The 21,462-nt window shown below is 44.4% G+C and overlaps 1 protein-coding gene across 2 annotated transcripts in view; it reads right to left on the reverse strand.

Annotated features, from left to right (window-relative positions):
- Window positions 1-6,851: 6,851 nt before the first annotated feature.
- LOC146831577 (cytidine monophosphate-N-acetylneuraminic acid hydroxylase-like) overlaps window positions 6,852-21,462 on the reverse strand; it is a 567,547-nt gene continuing 552,936 nt past the window's right edge. For both annotated transcript variants that reach the window (XM_085605926.1, XM_085605925.1), the window contains one exon: window positions 6,852-7,028. The gene's annotated coding sequence lies outside the window, so the exon portion shown is untranslated. The remainder of the gene's footprint in view (window positions 7,029-21,462) is intronic.

Below are 21,462 nucleotides of genomic sequence, written 5' to 3' on the forward strand. Positions count from 1 at the left end.
GCTCTGAGGCCCATTGCTCGGAGTGTTAAAGGCCCTTTAAAAGAATTCAATAAAATATTTGTTTCACAATTATTTGAATTCATTGCAAAAATATATCAATACAATCACTACATAACTAAGCTATATGTCAAGAATTACTTAATCTTGTTGAAAACAGCTATTAGCTGTTCAATGAGACTCAGATAAATTAATCATACTTAAAACAATGTCCAAAAATTAAAAAACAACCAGTAAGTTGAGTAGCAGCTCCACTTAGGCATGACTTTTACTGCTTCAGTACTATTCCTGAGGTTTAATTTAAAAAAGGACAAACTGATTTTTTTGTGCCTCAGAACAACCAATTTATTTCAGATACAAATATTGTGGATTATTAGAAGAGGTCCTCCTTTTATTTTAGATTCTCATCACTATCAGTGTGTCTGATAATAGCCAGATGCAAAATGCTCACACCTCTTTGTGCATCTGTTGTTGTGAGTGCTCCCACGCTATCTGACCCTGTGAAGAGCATCACTCAAGAAAGGTTGACAGCCTGAGAAGGATATATAAAAAGGGATCAAACCCTACTCGGTCCTCAACGTGCAAAGAGAGAATACACATCTCCAGTCTGCTCTACCTGGATGCCAGTGAAATATGCTGACACACATGTTCCATTTCCAAGTTCTCTCTGGCCAAGGAGAGGGTACTCCACAGAGTACCAAGAAGATTACTGCGCTACCACGGCTAGTGTCTGCCTGACAGCCAGCTTCGCAGAGGTGAGGTGACATCACATAGAGTCTGATCTGGTGGAAGAACTGCGTCCCTGTCCTGGAATGCCTTGAAATACCCTCTCTGGAGGAAGAAGGAAGAAGTCAACCAACCCTGTAGTAAGAGTGACGATCAGTGTGGGTAAGGCCAGATTACCAAAAAAGGTGTCCCTCCTGATTGAGAAGAAAGATAGACGTAAACTCTTTGTAGGACTGGGAATTTTCTTCTTTTAAATAAGCCTCACCCACCAGGGTTGCCCCATGGTGGCATGCTTCATCATAGGGTTCATCCCTGCCCTTCTACAGACAGGGACGTGCTGCTACCTGCGAAGACACGGAGCACTTTGTAAATGGATGCTCCTATACACCTATGCAGGTTCGAATTATGGAGTGGGTTTCGTATATGAAAAGGATTAAAAATATCAAACTAGTGGGGAAAAAATAACTTTATTCACTAATCGATATGCAAAAACCTGATCAACTAGTTTCAAGCCCTACCCCTAAGCTTTTCTTCAGGACCGAAAAAGAGAAAATGCTCCCACTCCTAAAGTTATATTAACTCATAATTAACAATAATGAACAAAAAGTGTGAAAAATAAAAGTTTTTACAGCACCTGATTGGTCTGCTTACATTTCAAAAATCTTAAAGAGGTTTGGAGAGAAATAAATAAAATAGTTTAAAAATGCACGGCCCTCGGGCCTTCTCAATGTTAAAAATCATTATTGATTGCAACTTTGTGGGAATAGTGTTAAAAATAGTCAAAATATGTGAGCACACTGCGATTAGTATTGTGATGTATAAAACATAAAGCAAACAAACATGAAGTGACAGACAAACACAAAATAATATAAAACCAGCACTATGTTGTTACATACATATTAGAGACAAAGGGCCCGATTCACAGAACTAACTTAAGACAAAATCCTAAACTTACTACCATTTTGGTATTCACAGAAGGCACTTACTCATTTTGGTATTCTTAGAAGGCACTTACTCATTTCGGTATTCACAGAAGTTAGGAGTCCTAACTTTAGGACTCCTAAATGCCTTCTGTGAATACCGAAAGTCTCAAAGTTATGATTTTTCTCAGTTTAGGAGTAGTAAAGTTAGGACTCCTAACTTTAGGACTCCTAAACTGAGAAAAATCCTAACTTTAAGACTTTCGGTATTCACAGAAGACATTTAGGAGTCCTAAAGTTAGGAGTCCTAACTTTACTACTCCTAAACTGAGAAAAACCCTAACTTTAAGACTTTTGGTATTCACAGAAGGCATTTAGGAGTCCTAAAGTTAGGAGTCCTAACTTTACTACTCCTAACCTGAGAAAAATCCTAACTTTAAGTCTTTTGGTATTCACAGATGGCATTTAGGAGTCCTAAAGATAGGACTCCTAACTTCTGTGAATACCAAAATGAGTAAGTGCCTTCTGTGAATACCAATATGGTAGTAAGTTTAGGAGTTTGTCTTTAGTTAGTTCTGTGAATCGGGCCCCATGAATGGGCCTCTTGAGTCAAGCGGGTAAGGAGGGACTTCTGTAGTTAAACCTTGTGGGTTGTGAGAAGAGAAACCCCAGGGAAGTTAAATGCAGCTCCAAAAGGCAGAATACGCTCCCATGTGTTGTGCGAGTGCGAGAGTGCATTCACTTACTTCTTCAAGCCTACTCCCACGAAGTAAACCTGACTCGTTTGGTTTAGTTTGATTTGGTTTTAAGATATTAGTGTGTAGTCGGTGGCGGTCTCATTTCTCCAAGAATACTCACTAATAGTTATGACATGCCCTGCACCTGATAGTAAGATCTCCAATATTTGCCAGCTTGCTTACAACTAATCCCACACCCATACACTGCATTGGCCAATTTCAAGGCTATGCTAGGAGGTAATTTGCAGTATTACCGTGCTGCAAGGCTTACAAAAGGCACTCCAGTCCCATCAAGCAGGATCCAAAAGAATTGTATCATACACATTTTGCAGAAGGCTCAGCAGCTGACCATTTATGTTATTGTGAATGCTTGTTTTTCAGTCCTCCTGTCTGCAGTGTATAGGCTGAAAAGCTGGGGTGCCAAACCTATTTCAAGACGCTGTTAGAATAAAACTTCATGGTGACATGGGAATTGTGATAATACCTTGATTCTAACTCATGCATTAGTATGCAGTACAATACATTTCAAGAGATAGTCAGGGATTCGCCAATTCTTGATCTTAGATCAAAGAAGAGACCTGTTTTCTCTGACAAAGGCCTTCCAAACTTCTATGAAGCAAGCATAAACCTTGTGCTTCTTAACGCAAATTGCAGGAATAATCATTAACTCTAAGGCCAAGCCATTGCTCATTGTGTCACAGTTAGGTCTGAAACATGTCTGTTGTAAAATAATTCGATTTTAGTCAATAGTCCAATTTTCGTGATGTGCAATAGAAGCCTGGCAAAAAGTGTGATTATGAGGTGGTTTGCTGTAGCCTCAGCCTCAACCTTTTTAAATGCCGGCAGCAGTATAGAGCCCTGCGAGAGGTTGGCAAGGTTTGCCATGCAAAGTTTTGAATAAGGACTATAGTGGAGCAACCTTAAATGTGGGGTCATCTTTAGAAAGGCCATTAAATATGCCATTTGGAAAAGTGGATCCATCTGCATGTATTATTTTATTCAAGCCAGCCAAATCCTCCCCATGAAAAGTGCATGTCCTTGTGCCTTAACTGAGTGGAGCAACATTTGATCCCTGAGATGCTTAATCTAATCTGTCAACTGTGTGGAATTGCCAATGTGTGCCACTTTTAGGTTATCCCAAAAATGTTTAACATTCCAACATTTCCTGACGTTACCAGTTTTACATAAAGTAAATGTCGGCCCATGGATTTTCAACATAACCCCTTTCTGGGCTCAAAGGGACATTTTGTGATATTGCTTGAGTGCGTTAAGCATTGACCCTCCAGTAGCAAAGTTTTCCTTAATTCTCTACTTGCTAATTTAATTATTTATTTGATTTCTAGCTTTACGCTGTAATGAAGATTGTATATTATTAAATGAGAGACCTTTTAATTGTCCTTTTTCCCAAAAGAACAATCGTTTTTTAAGGAAACATAACCTCATTAATGATATTTGCCTCCATGTATTTTTGTGCCACATGCATCAAAGTAAGGAATTGCGATTCCTAAATTGCGATTTTTAAGGAATCACAATTTAGGAATCGCAATTCCTTATGCATGTAGGAACCGCAAAAAAATTGTGATTCCTACACATTTCTTAATTGCGACTTCCAAATTGCGAATCGCAATTAAGGAATAGCTTCTAATTCATTCTAATGGGCCTATAGGCCCATAGGAATGAATGGGAATTGCATGCGCAATTTGCACGTACCAAATAGGTACTCCCAAATTGCGCATGCAATTTCAAGGGTGCACCCCTGAAATTGCTATGTGACTACATGTTGTGCACACACATGCCCCAAGGGCATGTGTGTGTGCAACATGGAACTTTGAAAAATGCACTTTAGTGTATTTTTCAAAGTTTTTCAAAGTTTTCAAAGTTTTTCAAAGTTTCTAAAGCAATTTGCGATTCCCTAAATGCATTTGCAATATAAGTAATCGCATATTTTGCGATTACTGAAATTGCGAATTTACAATTGGGTTGATGCATTCCAAATGCAAAATTACTGATCGCAAAGTGTCAGATTCTGCAAATCTGCCACTTTGTGACCGGTATTTAGAATGATGCATGTGCCCCTAAGTTCTTTAGTAAATGTCATTTTCACAGCACAATTCACTCTTTTTGTTTTGCCAGTTTTTAGTTTCTTGGGCAGTGTGATCATGCAGTAGATTTTCTGTAACCCCTGCATCACCCTGTTTGAATTCAAGCTTATAGAGCCAGTAGCAGCTCGTGGAGGGAGTGCCGCGGGGCGGTGGGGCGGGGGAGCAGCAGGGTGGGGGGTGATAAACTCCGGGTCACGGCCTACCAGAGTAATGTAAATAAATAAATAAAACAAATTTCATTGCGTGCGCTGGAACTCATTTGGTGTTTCAGCTTGCGCAATGAAATTTGTTTTATTTATTTACTTACATTACTCTGGTCGGCCGTGAGCCGGAGTTTACTACCCCCCACCCTGCCCCTCCCCCGCGGCACTGCCTTCACGAGATGCTACTGTATAGAGCCCTGAGAGGGGCTGGCAAGGTTTGAGTAGCCCAAAATGTGAAATCCTCTTTAAAAGGCCATTGAACACGGCAATTGGGCCAGCGACTCCATCTGCACAAGCTATATTAATCAAGCCAGCCACATCCTCCCCATGAAAAGTACATGTCCCTGCGCCTTGAATGATGTGATATTTTAACAAGAGTCCTTTGGCAACATATCTCTTTAATATGCTCAATTCAGTTTATGTAAGAATCTGTCTGTTCTTTAGAGATCAATGCTATGTTACTTATTCATTGTAGGTTTTAGTTGCTTTGGGATGATTGATGTTTTATGTTTTTTTAAGTATTCCTTGATTTTATTTACGTTTTCACTGTGCTCCTGCCCCAGCCACTCCAGAGCATTTGGCCGAGACTGAATTTTTTTTCTTTTTTTATTTGCACTCTAGAGAGGTATTTTTATGATTTAGATGGGACATGTATTTTAGTACATTTATAATACTTCAGTATAATATTTTGATATTAGTTCTTACATAGTCATATATGAATACTCATTCATAACAGCATCAGCTTTCCCAGTGAGCATCTTTAGGTGCACGAACTTCCAGAAAAAACATTGAATTCCTGTAAGACAGGATTTCAATCGTTCTACAGGTTGCAAGATTGTAGCAAAAAAACTACATAATACACTAAAATTATAGTCTAATTTAAGCCAAACCTGATTAATTTGCAAATTCCCGTTTCTTGTTTGTACTGCTTAGCTTTTTTAATATCTAAAGATGTGAGCTGCAGCCAACTTTAATTATGAAACGTAACTTAAATATAATATACAGTCCATAAATATTTTCTTATTTTGTGCCAGGCCATTCTACATTTTATCGTGTGATTGTTAATCACGCCTCCCCTTTTATGCCCTTCGTACTTTTAATGTGCTTCATTTTTTCGTTTTCTTTTAAAGATGTCTGAAAATTTTTGGAATCGATTTTTAAAAGTTTAATGATACCAAGGAACAGTCACTAAATTAATCTTCCTAAATTTCTAAATGCAGTAGAACATTTCCCTCCCAATCGCAGATGTAGTTTCCACAGGTAGCTAAATATCTACTTATAATTTATCACCTTAAATATCTATTTTTATTATCAATTAATCCTTTATATGTACACCTTCCCAGTAGTACCTATGCCATTTATTACATTCAAATACGTAGTGCTAAAAGTGACATATTAAAAAATTCCCACGCACAAGTGGACCCATCAACTTACCAATACATTAAATTACCAATATGCTTAATATTAATTAGCCCTTCACGTGTACACCTTCCCAAAAATACCTACGTTCTTCTATTACATCAAATTCTTAGTTTAAAAGTGAAATATAGATAACAAAAACTTCCCTGCACAAGGAGATCCGTTATGTAAATTGCTCAAGGACTAATTTGTGCACACGCATGCACCTATACATTAACTGTGCACTGAAACTCAAAATAAAAGCAATCCTTCGCTATGCAATAACAAATATTTATGTATATCTGCGTGACAGAGCCTGCAGCACTTTGTAATGGCAGCATAGGAAAGTGGCATTTGCTAATTTCCAACGGGAATGCCACCATAAAAATGATGGTGCACCCCTTCTGAATGTATGGACGCTGTAACAATGCCTTTGCACTGAGTGTTACAGGAATGGCCTTTCAGACCATCCTGTAATATCAATGTGTGCCCTGTACAGTGTAATTCATTGATGTTCATTATGCAAACCAGCTCTAAACATACAAATAATGTCACAGTTGTTGATGTGTAATCCCATTTTCACAGTCATCACTAGAAGTTCTTAGTGTGGCTGCTTAAGAGAAAGAATGTAAACCACCACTGGTGAGGAGCGATGAGTAGTGTAATAGCAGTGGAGTTTTACATAATTTATATCAAGGGAAAAGGAATATAATACGGTGAGGCATAGCGACATGGTAAAATTCATCAGCGAAAGTGCTTGTTCAAGAATTTGGTCTGCTAATTACATTTTTACTTTAAAGCTAATGCATGGTATTGCTTCAGTAATTGGCTATCACATTCGTTATTGTAGATGTCCTTTGGAACTTCTGAAGCTGTTGTCGAAAGCAGTGTTGCAGCAACATAATTCTTTCATTGTCTTTCTTCCCATGTTGCTGTCAGACATTCCTGTAAAAAATGCATTAAATAGAAAGTTGTGTGAATATCTTTGGAAGATCAGTTTTATGGAGAATCAATACATTGATAATTTCAAAACATTAGATTCATAGTTACTAGTTTTTGGACTGTAAAAACTACAATTAATTAGGAATTACTCCGATACCTTTACACTATGCCACAAATTCTGGGCGCTATAGATCAGTATACCTGGTTAACACATTCACCAGTGTTCCATTCTAACAGCCGGATTCACAGAGGGTTTGTACGAAAAGTTGAACATTTGCTTTCCGATTTCCAGGAGTTCAGACAAGCATATCATTTGCGCTTGCAGAATTTCCAACAGATAGAAATTCTGCATTTGTAAATTTAACTCAAATGTATATTCAAACATTTGGGGGCAGATTTACAAGTCACTTGCGTCACTTTTGGCCGCCGTTGTGTCACTTTTTGTGACACAGCGGGCGGCGTAAACAATGTGCCACATTGGGCCACATTTACAACATGACGCATCTAAGGGGATGCATCATGTTGTCAAGCCCTGCGTCATATTATACGACGCATCTAAGGAGATGCTTCATGTTGTAAAGCCCTGCGTCATATTATACGTGCATCAGGTATAATGCATGCAGAGTGGGCGTTCCCACGCAGGAAAGCCTCATAAAAGTGACACAGTAAAATCTACAAGATTTCACGGTGCCACTTCGAGGACGCCAGTGCAACAAAACCTTACGCCTGCTTGAAGAAGGCGTAAGGAGTGACGCAGTACAATAAGTATAGGCCTCAACATGCATTGCTAGAGCTGCGTTGTACTTGCGACACGACTTCAGCAATGCGTTGCTTTTGAGCCAACAGATGCGTCAGAATTTCTGACGCATCTGTCAATCCGTGCACCATGGTGTGCCGTATTGTAAATACGGCGCATCCATGGGGGTGCAAGGGTATCACAGGCTGGTGCAGGGTAACTGACGCATCTCTACAGATGAGTCAGTTTCTTGTAAATCTGCCCTTGATTTTTTCTCCTCTCTTGGGATTTTTCATTTCTAATGGAGGAGCTACTTTATCTTCATTGCCTTCCCCCATTGAATATGGGGGTATTTTCTTTCCTATTCGTGCTGGAAATCACATTTACTGGAGTACATTTATAAGCATTTCAAGAAGGAATACATCCTACAAGTTGACCTTGAATTGCAGATTGATCCACCCTAGAAAATCCATAATCCGCCTTTAACCTTAAATTTTGAATTGAGGAAATTCTATGACTCTTATGGAATTTCTATATTTGCAAATGTTATTTTGTAAGGTTCAGACACATACAGGCTAAAGAATGATCATGTGACCAATCTTAGTAATTCTATTTGCTATGTGTTACAGTTATGCCTTGACCAAGCATATATACGGTAAACAAACCCCACTAAGAGCTCTGGTGGCACCCGCTCTCCCAGGTACAACAAACAAACTAAGAGCCCAGAATCCAGCACACATGTATGAAACATCCAAAGCATCGTACATCAGGGGGCCCCTGCAGACTCACAGAAAGACAGAAAAATGGCACATAGGCAAAGCACATGCCTATATGCAACACATTAGAAAAAGTTCTGTTCCACCAATTCTGGTTCTCTGTGTCAGGATTGGAGATTCACACCCTCAAAATATTTTTGTGTACGTTTAAGGCGAACATAGGGACGCAACAAGCTTTCCGAATATAAATGTCTTACCGTCCTTTAGCTCCATCTGGCAGGCAACCCGAATAAAAGAGGTAGAGGGCGATGCTGGAAATGTTACTCAAATAACTACCTAAATAAGTAGGAATGCTAATAGGTATCAGACTTTTCAAAAGGTCTGAGGCCGGTTCAGAGGATATACAAGTCAAAAAGCTTGCATTAAGTAGATATTTTGCAGCATTTTGCATCAAGGTTCTGTTACTGGGCTGGATCAACGCAAGCATCCTTAGGTTTTGATTCAAAACCTGATCTACTAAGATAGCTAGAATGGACTTTACATCAAAAGGTAATACCTACTTGACGTAGGTGCAAACCTGTGTTAATTTCTCAAGAAACAATACTCTGCATGTGTGCTGCAGTTCACACCACACATCCAATGTGTGGGAACATTCTCAGTTTGTCTCTGCAAAGGCATTTGTACTGGAAGGGTATGCCTCCTGTACAAGTCCTATACAAGCAGCGCACACTGAACGCTGCGCCACCGAGTGAGGCTGTGCGTCATGCAGCGCAGTATGCTTGTGTACCAGTGCAACTAATGACACAAGCAGCAGACTGCACTTTGTTGTGTTTTCTCAGCTGAACAACACAGTGCAGCAAATTTGAATGCTCTCCTGGGGTAAATAAAAAATGTAGTAATTCTTGGCCCCAGTGTTTTCCTCCTGAAGATTTCACCTGCTCCAAGTGTGGAATGGGAGAAAATGAGGGATTATTGTAGGAATAAGATGTGCAATCGATGTTTTTGAGTAATTCCTTTTTTCTGGGGGATCTTCCAAGTTCCACTTGTAACATCTGGTAGCTCCACCCACCTGAGCTGCCAATAGCCTTGATCTTGATAACTACGGGGATCAAATGTATCGGGCATTTCTCCAGGGCACTCTTAATGTGCCTTTTGATGATCAGATGTGATTATCTGCTTTGAAGATAACAAAGTAAATGCTCATTATGTTTCCAGCTACAGACATGATACTTGCAGAAGAGTCATATATAGTGGCAACAGCATTGTGAACAACCTCAAAGGTCTACAACTCTCACTTCAGTTGACGCTCTGGCAATCTGGTATGTGTACATGATTAATTAACATAACTTGCATTTCGTATTATTGCATTGACTGAACTGTCATGTTTTTACACAAATAACAAACGTCACTATTGCTATGGTCAGAGAGGTTGTTCTGTTGGCGACCAAGCTTGTTGGCTTTGCTTGGGTAGATAACAGCTCCATGTGAGTTGTCTTGTCTGTCAGCCGTAAGATTTACAAGGACCAGGCGATAACACCTGTGCCTCTGTGGTTCTTTGCTTAAGTGATTTAAGGCGTAACTGTTCCTCTATAACCACAAGCGACTCAATAAGAACTATATATGTGCACTGCTGAGACATTTTTAATCACAGACTAGCATCACATGTGTGTGTGGACTATAGGATTGGAATAGCAGTTTTTGTTTTTACATAGCGTATGCTACAATGCCTTCAGTGGTTTCTCGTTTTATCCACTTTAGAATCACAAATGGCTGCGTCCATCCTCCTAGGATTCAAACCGTGGCTCTGCAGGTTACATGCACAGATCTCAGCAGTCTCTTTTTAATTCACTGTGATATCATACCCAGATGAGTGTGGAAAAAGAAAGGAAAGAACATGAGACGGAGGAGGGGAACCAAGTTTGTATGAAAAGGCCGGAACCAGCAACAGAAGAACAAGAGCCCAAGCTTACCACAGGAGTGAACCTAGGCATGAATTTGAGGGCTCTCGCCAAAGGAATTCTTTAAAATGTTTGTCACAAATGGAATAGTTTAAATCACTTGGGGCCAAGAGCATCACTCAAAACATGAAGAGGTATAAAAGCAATTTTGCAAAGGTTTGTGGGGGATGTCCCCAAAGGATTTATTGACAATATGAATGCCAAACGAGGACACCCTGAACTACGCAGATGGCTACAAATTAATAGAACTTAATTACAATGTTATAAGGTGCAAAGGGTGTACTACTCAAACATTAAAAAACTTTTGGGGGAAGGACTAATTTCCCCAAATCACTGTGTGGGTAACATCGCTCAAGTCTGGAAAGTGTTTAAAATGTGTGTTTGGGATTTGACCTAAGGAGCTTGGGGAAGAATTACAGGTCACTAGTTCCTTTAAATTGGATTGAATTGATAATTGTATATGATTCCAAGATAATTTTTCACTAGAAATTGAAAACTAAGATCATATAAAATAGTATAACGCAGGACTCTCCAACCTTTTCTGTAGTGAGAACTACTTCTGATCAGTGAAAATCATTGTGAGCTACTGAAGGCCAAGCCATTCGTGCAATGTTACCAGACACTCCCATACCCACTTGAATTGAATTTAAGCCTGATGTCCACAGAGCCCGATAGTATGGTTTGAAGAACATACTTTGACTAGGGGCACTATGACAGGGCTGCCATGTGTGTCAGTGAGAGCATGGGCTTTGGGGATGTATGAACATGTGTGCGTATGGATGGGATATATGTGTATTGGTGAACAAGAGCCTGTGTTGTATGTACTTGTTTTGTTTTTTTAAACGTTTTATTTGCATTTTCTGTATTTACGTACATTACAGCAGTAATGATGGAATTGTTATACACAAAAAAAAAATCTCGCATACTCTACATCTTGGCATGAGATCAGATAAAATCATGGTCTACAATCTCTCGCGTAGCCTCAGTGTCGATGATGGGTTTAAGGGACAAGTGGTGGGGTAGTGTCAGCACCCATACAAGGCAGTCTTTGTTGTATGCTGAGATGTAAGGTGTGCTCTCCCTGCTAGCACGATGTCATAGGGATGGTGGTATGCCTGCAATAATAAAAACTTATACACGCCTGGGGTATAGAACTGAGGTGCACTGTGTCTTTCTATTGCTACAGTTTGGGGGTGGTCGACTGATTAATGCTTTGTGACAGGGTGGCTAGTTATGCATGCGCAGGTGGGAGGAGGGGGGAGGGAAAGTGCCGGAGATCACCCCTATGAAGATGTAGTTATGGTCCGCTCACGGTTGTCAGTTGCGACCTGCCGGGTGACCCGGCCCTCTGCATGTCATCCTGGGCAGCCGCAGATGCCACAAGTGCCCCCGGGGAACCGGTAGGTTGGGACTCCGGCATCGTCAGTGTTTCTTGTGTGAAGGAGTGGAGTAACATGGCCCATGGCATAGAAATGAGATGTTTACGAAGTCTCTTAACCTCTTCTGTGCGGAGTATTCCCTCTTCAGCTGCGCTCCACTTTTTAACGGCACCCACCCATGCCACTAGAGGAGGGCCCCCGGTGTTTTCCAATGCATAGTGATGCATCGCTTAGCAAGGAGGAGCAACAAGGACGCAAAGCGCATTTCCACCTTCATGTTTTTGCGGCGTTTGCAGATTCCAAGGGCGCTAGCTTCCAATGTGTATAGGTCTGGGAGTCCCGTGACCGTCCTAAGTGTGGTGTGGACTGTGTCCCAGTAGCTGTGGAGCATTGGGCAATCCCATAGCATGTGCTGGAATGAGGCATTAGGCTCCGGGCATCTGGGACAGGGGACGGAACCTCTGGGAAAGTACTTTTGTAACTTTTCGGGGGTAAGATATGCCCGGTGTAATATATGCAGCTGTATGTTTTTAAAACGATAGTTCCGGGACACATTTTTAGTGAATTCTAATGCTCGAGTCCATTCCATATCGTAAAGCGGCCTACGGAAGTCTGTTTCCCATTTCTCCCGGAGGGGTGCAAGGGTGGGTTGCTTAAGGGACCGTATGGCTTTATATATCCATGTAACTAAGTGTCGCCCGGGACCCATCTGTAATACTGCATTAATTACTGGGTGAGTAGGGGGTTTTGTTTCTACTTGTTGCCACTGTTTGCGGCAGTCTTCCATGAGCTGCCTATATAGGAGAAACTGTCCCCTAGGGAGGTCAAAGTCTTCTATGAGCGCCTCAAAGGTTTGAAGTTGTTCGTTCAGGTATAGTGAGCCTACGTCCATCAATGAGTGTACCGACCATGTGCGCAGCATCCGCTCCGTGTAGTGTACTCGACCCTTAGGAAACCCCACCAGCGGCAGAAGGGGGGAGTATGGGGGCACCGCACGGTAATTCTATGGATGCGTGACAAACAGGCATGTGCTCTCATCACCTGGAGTGGCTTGGTCGGAGGCGGCGCATCCCCTGGTAGTAGCATTCGGTTGATGGTTGGGATCTGGACTGGAGGGAAAAACTAGGGTGGTGAAAAAACAGCCCCAATACAGGGGACCTATCGTCAACGGCGATACGTCCAAACTAGCTCTTGATTGGTGTGAGAGCATGAACCTTTTGCGGGGGTGGCAGTACGTGCCCACGAGATATCTCAGCGCTTGGGCTATATATGCTATTTATGGTCGCCTGTTGACCTGTGTGAGTCTGTGAGGGCAAATGTAGTGCCAGGATTACGCATGGGCCCTAGTGTAAAGTGAAAGACGCGTTCCACTGAGGAGGAGAAACAACCCCCCGTTACCTCCAGAATACATCATAATTTCAGTTAGATAAGATCATCAGCAGAACGCGGGGTGACCACTGGGAGGGCCACCGAACCCACACCGGATTGTCACTGTCCTCTTCCTCCTCCAAAGAAAAAAGGTGTGGAGCTCGTTCTATGTCCGTTGCATGGGAGGTGGGCCGGAGGCTTGCCGCTGTCTTCAGAGCTCTGTGTCACCCCAGAATAATTTGCTCAAGGTTGGGTGATTCCAGAGTGCATGTGAGTGATTTGGTACCTCCCTGCCAGCTGCGACTCTGTGATCGGCGCACTCTGGGACCTGATGCCTTCGTATGTTGGTCCTGGGCGTTCCCAGCATCGCGACCTGTGGTACAGTTCTGGTCTGTCCAGTTGTGCGCCTCCTCCGCAGACAAAAAATGTGAGTGGTGCCATTGTGGATGACTTTAAGGCGGGCAGGGGACAACAGAGAGTATTGAAAACTGTTTGTTCGCAGACGTCGCTTCACCGCCAGCAAGGATGATCTTTGTCTTTGGACGGCCCGAGAGTAGTCTGGGAAAAGCATAATGACTTTGTTTTCAATGTGAAGTGGTCCAGCCTGACGGGCCGCTCTCAGAACTGCATCCTGGTCTCGGAAGTGAAGAAATGTTGCCAGCACTGGACGCCGCGGAGCACCTGTCAAGGGCCGTCGCGCAGGAACACGGTGGGCCTTTTCTATGGAGAAAAACTCTGTCCGTTCTGCATTAGGGGTAAAGGATTTGGTCCAAGCCTCCATGTATCCCACTGCATCGGTCCCTTCGATTTCTTCGGGTAGGCCAAGAACGCGTATGTTACAGCGTCTCGACTGTCCCTTCAGGTCGTCAATGCGCTCTTCCATGGTGGATACGCGGCCAATCAGAGTTCGTAGCGAGTCCTGGTGCGCCTGCACTTCGGGTTGCATGGCGGAGACCATTTTCTTATTGTCAGACACCTTTTCAGCTAGTTTACGGTGGTCATCGCGAAGGAGGCTGATATCCGTCGTCAGAGTGCTCAACTGTTGCTCCATGGACACCCTAGAGGGTTCTATGGCCGCCAGCACTCTGTCCAGCTTGTCTGAGAGGGATTGGTCCGTCGCCGCTTTGGTGTCTTTGGAGGTGGTGGTGTAATTACTAGTGGGGGCGTCTGAGGTGGCCCCCTGGGACACTGCCGGTGCCCTGGGTTTCCCCATGTCAGCTGTGGTGCCCTGGTGGCACTGGGCAAGCGCTATTGTCTCTGTGGGCGTCGTGCCTCCACATGGTGTGGTCGGGCGTTATCTTGTGCCCCCTAAAAGAGAGAGTGGATGGGGCAAGGAGGCTGAGTCCCAGGCAGGAGAAGTCTTCAGGCGTTGCTGGGGGATCCCATTGGGCAGACCATGTGTAGCCTCGCTGGGGGACCGCTGCACCTATTCTGGGTAGTCCTGCCCAGTATCTTCCACGGTCCCCGCACCTACTACGCTGCCGTATTGTTACTGCCCCCTGTTGTAGGCACGTTCCCTTTGTCAGTGCAGGGGGGGCCTTCTCCACCCCGGTAGCAGACCAGGCCCTTGAGGGTCCCCTTCGCGTTCAAGGCAACCTCTGCTGCAGGGCGCCACCCAGTGTGTACCTTGGTCGTCTTTTAGAAGCATGTGCTGCGGGCGCCATGTTGAGGTCAGGCAGGCCTCATGAGCAGTCCTGGCGGGCTCCGGGTGATGTTGCGGGCTCCTTCAGTGCTGTGCTGCAGAGATGGGGCCAAATCTAGCGGTCGGCGAGCAGGTAGGGGGAGTCCTGGCCACGAGTACTGGGGATCAGTCACTCGTCGTATCACTGGGGCTCAGGAGCAGCACATAGGTGCCATCTTGGGGTCAGGCCAGCTGTTCTTGTCTTCCCCCCTCTTCTCGAGGACTCAGGCACAGGCAAGGTCCTTCCTGCACTGATGAGTGCAGCGGGGGAAGTCCGCTAGGCCTCACCTGTCAATGCGTGTCGTTGGTGGTATCTTCTTGCCGCAACTGCAGATGTTGCGCCGTCTGGTTCCGGCCCCCAGGGAGACTCGCGAGGCCAGTTGCGTGGTCGCCGACTCGTCCTGGTGACTCCCGCCTACTGGACCATCACCTGTGCCTTTGGGTGTGATTGCGGCAATAGCGGGGGCTCCATTGGGGGTCTGGTAGGTATTCACGGTTTGTCGTCAGGGCCTCTGCGCTGGGGGCGGGGTGGGGGGGAGGGGCCAGTCCCCTCGATGCGTGTCCCCAGGCCCCGGAGCCACAGCACTTTCAAACTGGGGCTGCGTTCCTCCGACCTGTCAGGTTCTGGGATAACAGAGAGTGCCACTAACCTGGAAGCTGGGTACAGCAGGAACGATGCTAGCTTATCCCTACCCCTAAGAGGTATCCTCTGAGCGTAATATATATCACACGTCACAGGTGGCACCTCTACCGGCGAAAGAGAAAAAAGGGACAAAGGAAACAAAGGAAACAAAAACAGTATTGTCTCCAGCCGAAGGAAATGAAAGAAGCTGGTGGTGGTGATACGTCTCTCCTGCTCTCTACTCTCATATACCCTGTCAAGGGGATACAATAAACAAAATTAACATAGTAATGAATGCACCTTCCCACCCCCTCACTATTCTGCTGTACAGGTACACTCACATGTATTGGAGCGAATCACTAGTGTCGCTAATAGGCAGTTCATACACAGAGATGCGAGGCAGAAATAACCCGCCGGTACAAGCAGTCTAGAAGATAATCAGGAAATGATACTTATCAAGTTTGTCGTATCTTCTTCTAGCCCCGATGGTTCTGGAGACACTTGAAAAGAAAAGACATTCTGGAAACGCTCGCCCTGTTCTTTCTCTCACGTCTTATTTGCTGCGTGGGTAGCGTATTTCGAGAAACAGTTTAAGGTTGGTGTTTTGATGGACAAGCAGATCTTTTGTCCTTCAGGTGTTGAAAACACTATAGAATTCTCCCCTGGTGAAGTCAAGTTAGTGTTAAGATCGATTAAGAGTGGTAAAGCCCCGGGACCAGACTGCATCCCTGCCGATTTATTTATTCAGGAGCAAGATGTATGGATCCCATACCTGACTTTGCTGGCTAACGCCCTTGCGGGTGGTGCTGCTGTCCCTGATTCGTGGCTCGGGGCAGAGATATTGCCGATCTACAAGAAAGGCGATCGCTCTGCCCCGGGCAACTATAGACCTATTAGTTTAATTGACGCAGTACAAAAAATTATAGCCCGCCTCGTTCTGGGTCGTATCCAAATTTGGATGTCCGACTTTGATGTGTTGTCCCCTCTTCAGGCAGGGTTTCGATCACATTCTGGGACCCTGGACCAAGTATTTAGGGTAGTACTTCTTTATTGGAAGGTTGTTTTTCTGGGGGGCGGTAAGTTGTATGCGGCATTCGTGGACCTAAGGTCTGCGTTTGACCTTGTGCCGAGGGACAAGTTATGGAAAGTACTCTTGGATATGGGCATGCCAAAAGATCTGGTTTCCTTTTTGGTCACCTTTCATGAAAATACATATGCCCGTGTCCGCTGGGGTAAACCCGGGGAGCTGACGGATAGATTTAAAGTGTCCAAAGGTGTTCGACAAGGGTGTGTGCTCGCTCCCACCTTGTTTTCATTATTCATCAATGGGGTTGTAAATTATTTCTCAAACAGCCCTACTGATGCACCTACCTTGGCCGGAATGAAGATTCCCCTACTCATGTTCGCGGATGACACCCTCCTGATCTCGAAGACGAGACAGGGTTTGCAGTCGGCCCTGTCTCACTTCGAGATCTTCTGCCGCGAGCATGAGTTGGAGATAAATGTTGGGAAGACCAAGTTTATGGTTTTTCGTGGCCCCCGGCGCATTAAGGCGGAGGTGTGTCTGGGTGGTGTCAACTTATCCCAAACGGCAGTGTTTACTTATCTTGGAGTCACCTTTAGCGAGACATGCAGCTGGTCCCATCAGCTGGATCTCCTCGCTCTCAAGCATGCCCAATTGGGAGGAGCCTTGCTGAAAGAGCACAAACACTCTTTAACAAAACCAATAGCTCCACTCATGAAGATCTATGGCTCCAAGATTTTACCTGCCATCTTATATGGAGCCGAGATCTGGGGTTTTAATAACTTGTCTAAGTTGATGACCGCCCAGAATAAATTCCTCCGGTCAGCTATCGGGCTCCCCCAATCCACTCCACGCATCCCCCTATTGTACGATCTGGGAATCCAGCCTATAGAGGACTGGGCAGGGTACAGACCCCTGGCGTTTTGGCGTCGTTTGTGGACTACACCAGAACTAACTATCTATGCAAAAGCCCTTTTGGAGATGAAAGGGTTGGAGGGGTCGCACAGGATTCCTTGGCTGTCCAGCATTAAAACCCTGTTGATCGATCTCGGGATGCGTGACCTATGGGCTAACCCTGATACAGAGGTCTTCCCGGCAAAAAAGGTCCTCAAGGATGCGTACTGGAGTTATATTAAGAACAGGAGATGTGCTTCCCTTACAGGTTCCACGATGACTGTCACTTTCCTAGTTTTTAAGGACGAGTCTGTTTATGAAAGCTACTGGGATGCCATCTTGAAGACTTTTGATCGTAAACTATATCACCAGTTTAGAGTGGGCGCCCTAACACTGCGAGGACTCACCAAAAGTTGGAGTCCTCTTGGTAGTGACAAATGCCCCTTTTGTGCAGACAAGATTGAAACCATGGATCATTTCCTTTTTTGTTGCCCAATCTACCAACTCCCTAGACGTGTTTGGCTTCGACCGGTCTGCAGACTAATGAGTACTCATTCTGCACAGGTTGCTAGTAGAATTTTGAAAACAGATACATCAAAACCTGTAGTAATCGGTGTTGCCAAATTTATTAGCTGGGCCTGGATCCTTAGGGCTAGGAAACTTAAGTCGTGATCTGTGTTGTTAGCTGTCATTAACTAGCATCTTATTTTGGTCCCTGGGTTAAATGACGTGTCCCTATTTGCACTTTATTGTATTTTTATCATGTTGCGACCATTTTTAATCTACCATTTTATATAATATTTTAAAGGTTTTATAAGTCTGATTTTGTACTGTAAAATGAATTGCATTGTAGTTGAATTGTTTTAATATGTGTAGTATGTCTTTTATGATGCGAATTGAATAAAGACTTTTTGACTGACCGACTATTTGCTGCGTAGAGATGAGGACCAGCGTATGGCAAAACCCCAAGACGTAAATGAAGTTTCCAAGCGCTTTCAATAGCGCGTAATCCAAGAACGGACTCACATAACCAAGGTAAATTCCAAGTGCTTCCAATAGCACGTAATTCTGGAGCATTTCAGGGTAAAGGCTCTATTCACACAAGAAAATTCCAAGCGTTGTCTGCTCGGAAAACCCCGGAACTAATCCAGTCCAGAGGGGCTCAGGAAACGCCTTGGTGTCATCACTGAGGCTCTAGAAACGAGGTCTGGCTTCTGTCGGTAATTCAACGTGAAATACAGGGTATTGAAACAAGGGTGACGGCTTCTCCGGTCCATAAGCTGGCAGTTGGCGTTGTGCCGTGTGGTTCCACCAAGGCAGCTCAATAGCAGTGAAGCGCTCGGGAACCTTGGGGGTGTCCTTTCTCCCTTCAACATTTGTGTGCTTCGTGTACGCAGCTGCGTAACCCGGGCAAGACCCGCGCTTCTTGTGGAAGAGAAAGCGAGCCCTCGAAGCAGCTCACGATAGGAGACGTAAGATTAAGGCAGTCTTCAGCAGTGTTCTAGGGCGGTACTCGTAACAGGTGTTCAATATCCGTGGACGAGTTCGGGAACGGCTCGTAACCTCTGGAAACTTTGATGAAAAACTCAAGTGACAAGCACAGTGCAATCTGGGGGCAGGGCTTATATGCCGCGTGTGCTTCTTCCGCTGCCTTATGGGATTTGTAGTATCTAAGCCTTCAGTCGTTCTCCTCCTCTATCGTATTGCTCTCTTGCGCCCTCTCTGGTGGGTCATGACAGAACCCCCTTTCAATGTCCGCTGGCTTGGCGGACCCCCAGGTTTACAGGGGTGTAGTGAATGAAATTGTCTTAATAAGTCTGGACAGTGCAGATTTCTTTTTGGTTCCCATGACCTATCTTCCGGCCCATACCCCTTCCAATCTATAAGATAGTATATACTGCCTCTTTGTACCTTTGAATCTAGGATAGCCTGTACCTCATATTCTTCGTCCCCTTCCACATCTATTGCTGGGGGCCTACTAGGGAGGCGTGTGCTGGGCCTACAGGGCTTCAGAAGCGACACATGAAATATTGGGTGAATATGCCAGTTGACTGGCAGCAAGAGTTTCATGGCCACAGGGTTGATAATTTTGTTTATCTGATAAGGGCCTAGGTATTTAGGTTGTAGCCTAGTGTTGCCTTTGAGTTTCAGGTTTTTTGTACTCAACCAAACCTTATCCCCAACACAATATGCAGGCTCGGGGGAGCGTTTTTTGTCTACCTGTTTCTTATCTCTTGCTCTTGTTTCTTCTAGGTGCTTTTTTACTGTGTCTAAGACAGAGCGGATATGTGAATGGTGTTCTTGTATTGTAGGAAGTTTGGAGGTAATAGGGTGCTCAAACGGCAGCATATTTGGATGGAACCCATGGAGACAAAAAAAAGGAGAGCACCCCAATGAGGAATGGTCAGCATTGTTGTAAGCGAACTCAGCAGTCCACAGGAGTGTACTCCATTCATTGGTGTGCATTAGCATGAAGCACCTGAGATGCTGTTCAAAAGATTGGTTAAGTCTTTCAGTTTTGCCGTCCGTTTGAGGATGATAACTGGTGGATAATCTCGCATCCACCTTCATGATCTCACAAAGTTCTTTCCAGAATCTGGAGGTAAATTGGGTCCCTCGATCAGTGATAATGACAGCTGGTACTCCATGTAGCCGTATGACTTGCTGCAAAAATATCAGTGCGACTTCCGAAGAGCTGGGTAATTTAGGGAGAGCAATGAAGTGGCCCATTTTGGTTAGATGGTCTATGATGACCAGAATAGTGTTGTTCCCTTGGCTAGGCGGCATTTCTACTATAAAATCCATAGAAATGGTGTGCCAGGGAGCCGGGGGTGTAGGAATCGGCCTTAAGAGTCCACTGGGAGGTTGATGTATTGTCTTTGCCTGAGTAAAGATAGCGCAATCAGAGACATAAGTGGCGGTGTCCTGTCGAAGGCTTTCCCACCAGAAATAACGAGACAGCGCTTGTTCGGTTTTCCGATTCCCTAAATGACCAGCCAAGGGGGAGTCATGGATCCAGTGTAATGCCTGTTGTTGCAAAGGTTCGCTAGGTAGGTAGAGTTTGTTGGCATGGAACAACAGTCCTTCTTCCAGCTTTCTCTGCTGCGGTTCTTTCTGAATCCAGGAGTTTGTTTCTATGTTGTTTGTCTGTTGTTTCACTTCGGAAAGGAAGAGTTGAGACGATACCGATGCCGTTGTTTTTGTAGGAAAGACCGCATTTTTCAAGATGATGGGTGGTTTTTCTTCCTTCTCGGAGTCTGAGGGGCGCGATGGTACAGGTCGGGATAGAGCATCTGCCTTTCCATTTTGCGGTCCTGGACGGAATTTAATGATAAAATCGTAATCCGCAAAGAACAGAGACCATCGCAACTGTCGAGGCGTTAGAGCTCGAGCGCTCTTTAAGAACAAAAGGTTACGATGGTCAGTGTAGATCTCCACGGTGTGTCTCGCCCCGAGTAGATGATGCCTCCACTCCTCACAAGCTCGCTTAATGGCCAGCAATTCTTTGTCCGTAGTGCTATAGTTGATCTCACAGTTGGTTAGTTTCTTCGAGAAGAAGGCAACAGGGTGGAGTTGCCCTGTATCTGGGTGTCGCTGCGATACAATTCCTCCCAGTGCATAATAGGAAGCGTCTGTTTCAAGCAGGAATGGCAGGGAAGCATCCGGGTGTCTCAGAATTGGAGCTCTGGTAAAGCACTTCTTTAGGGCGCAAAAGGCGTCCTTGGCTTCCGCTGACCATTTAAATGTTGCACCTTTCTTTAAGAGATAGGTTAATGGTTGGATTAGAGAGGAGAAGTTTTTTTATAAATCTTCTAAAAAAGTTGGCAAAGCCTAAGAAACTCTGCAAGGCCTTAATGCTTGTAGGTGTCTTCCACTCTTGGATGGCCTGTGTTTTCTTGGTGTCCATGCACACCCCTTCAGGGCCAATGACATATCCGAGGAATTCCACTTCGTTCGTGTGAAAAAAGCATTTTTCCAGTTTGGCATAGAGGGAGTTTCTCTGTAGCCGATCTAATACTGCCGCCACATGTTGAATGTGTTCTCCCACGGATGATGAGT

This window comes from Triturus cristatus, chromosome 5_1 (genome assembly GCF_964204655.1).
Source record: "Triturus cristatus chromosome 5_1, aTriCri1.1, whole genome shotgun sequence".
Taxonomy (NCBI): Eukaryota; Metazoa; Chordata; class Amphibia; order Caudata; family Salamandridae; genus Triturus; species Triturus cristatus.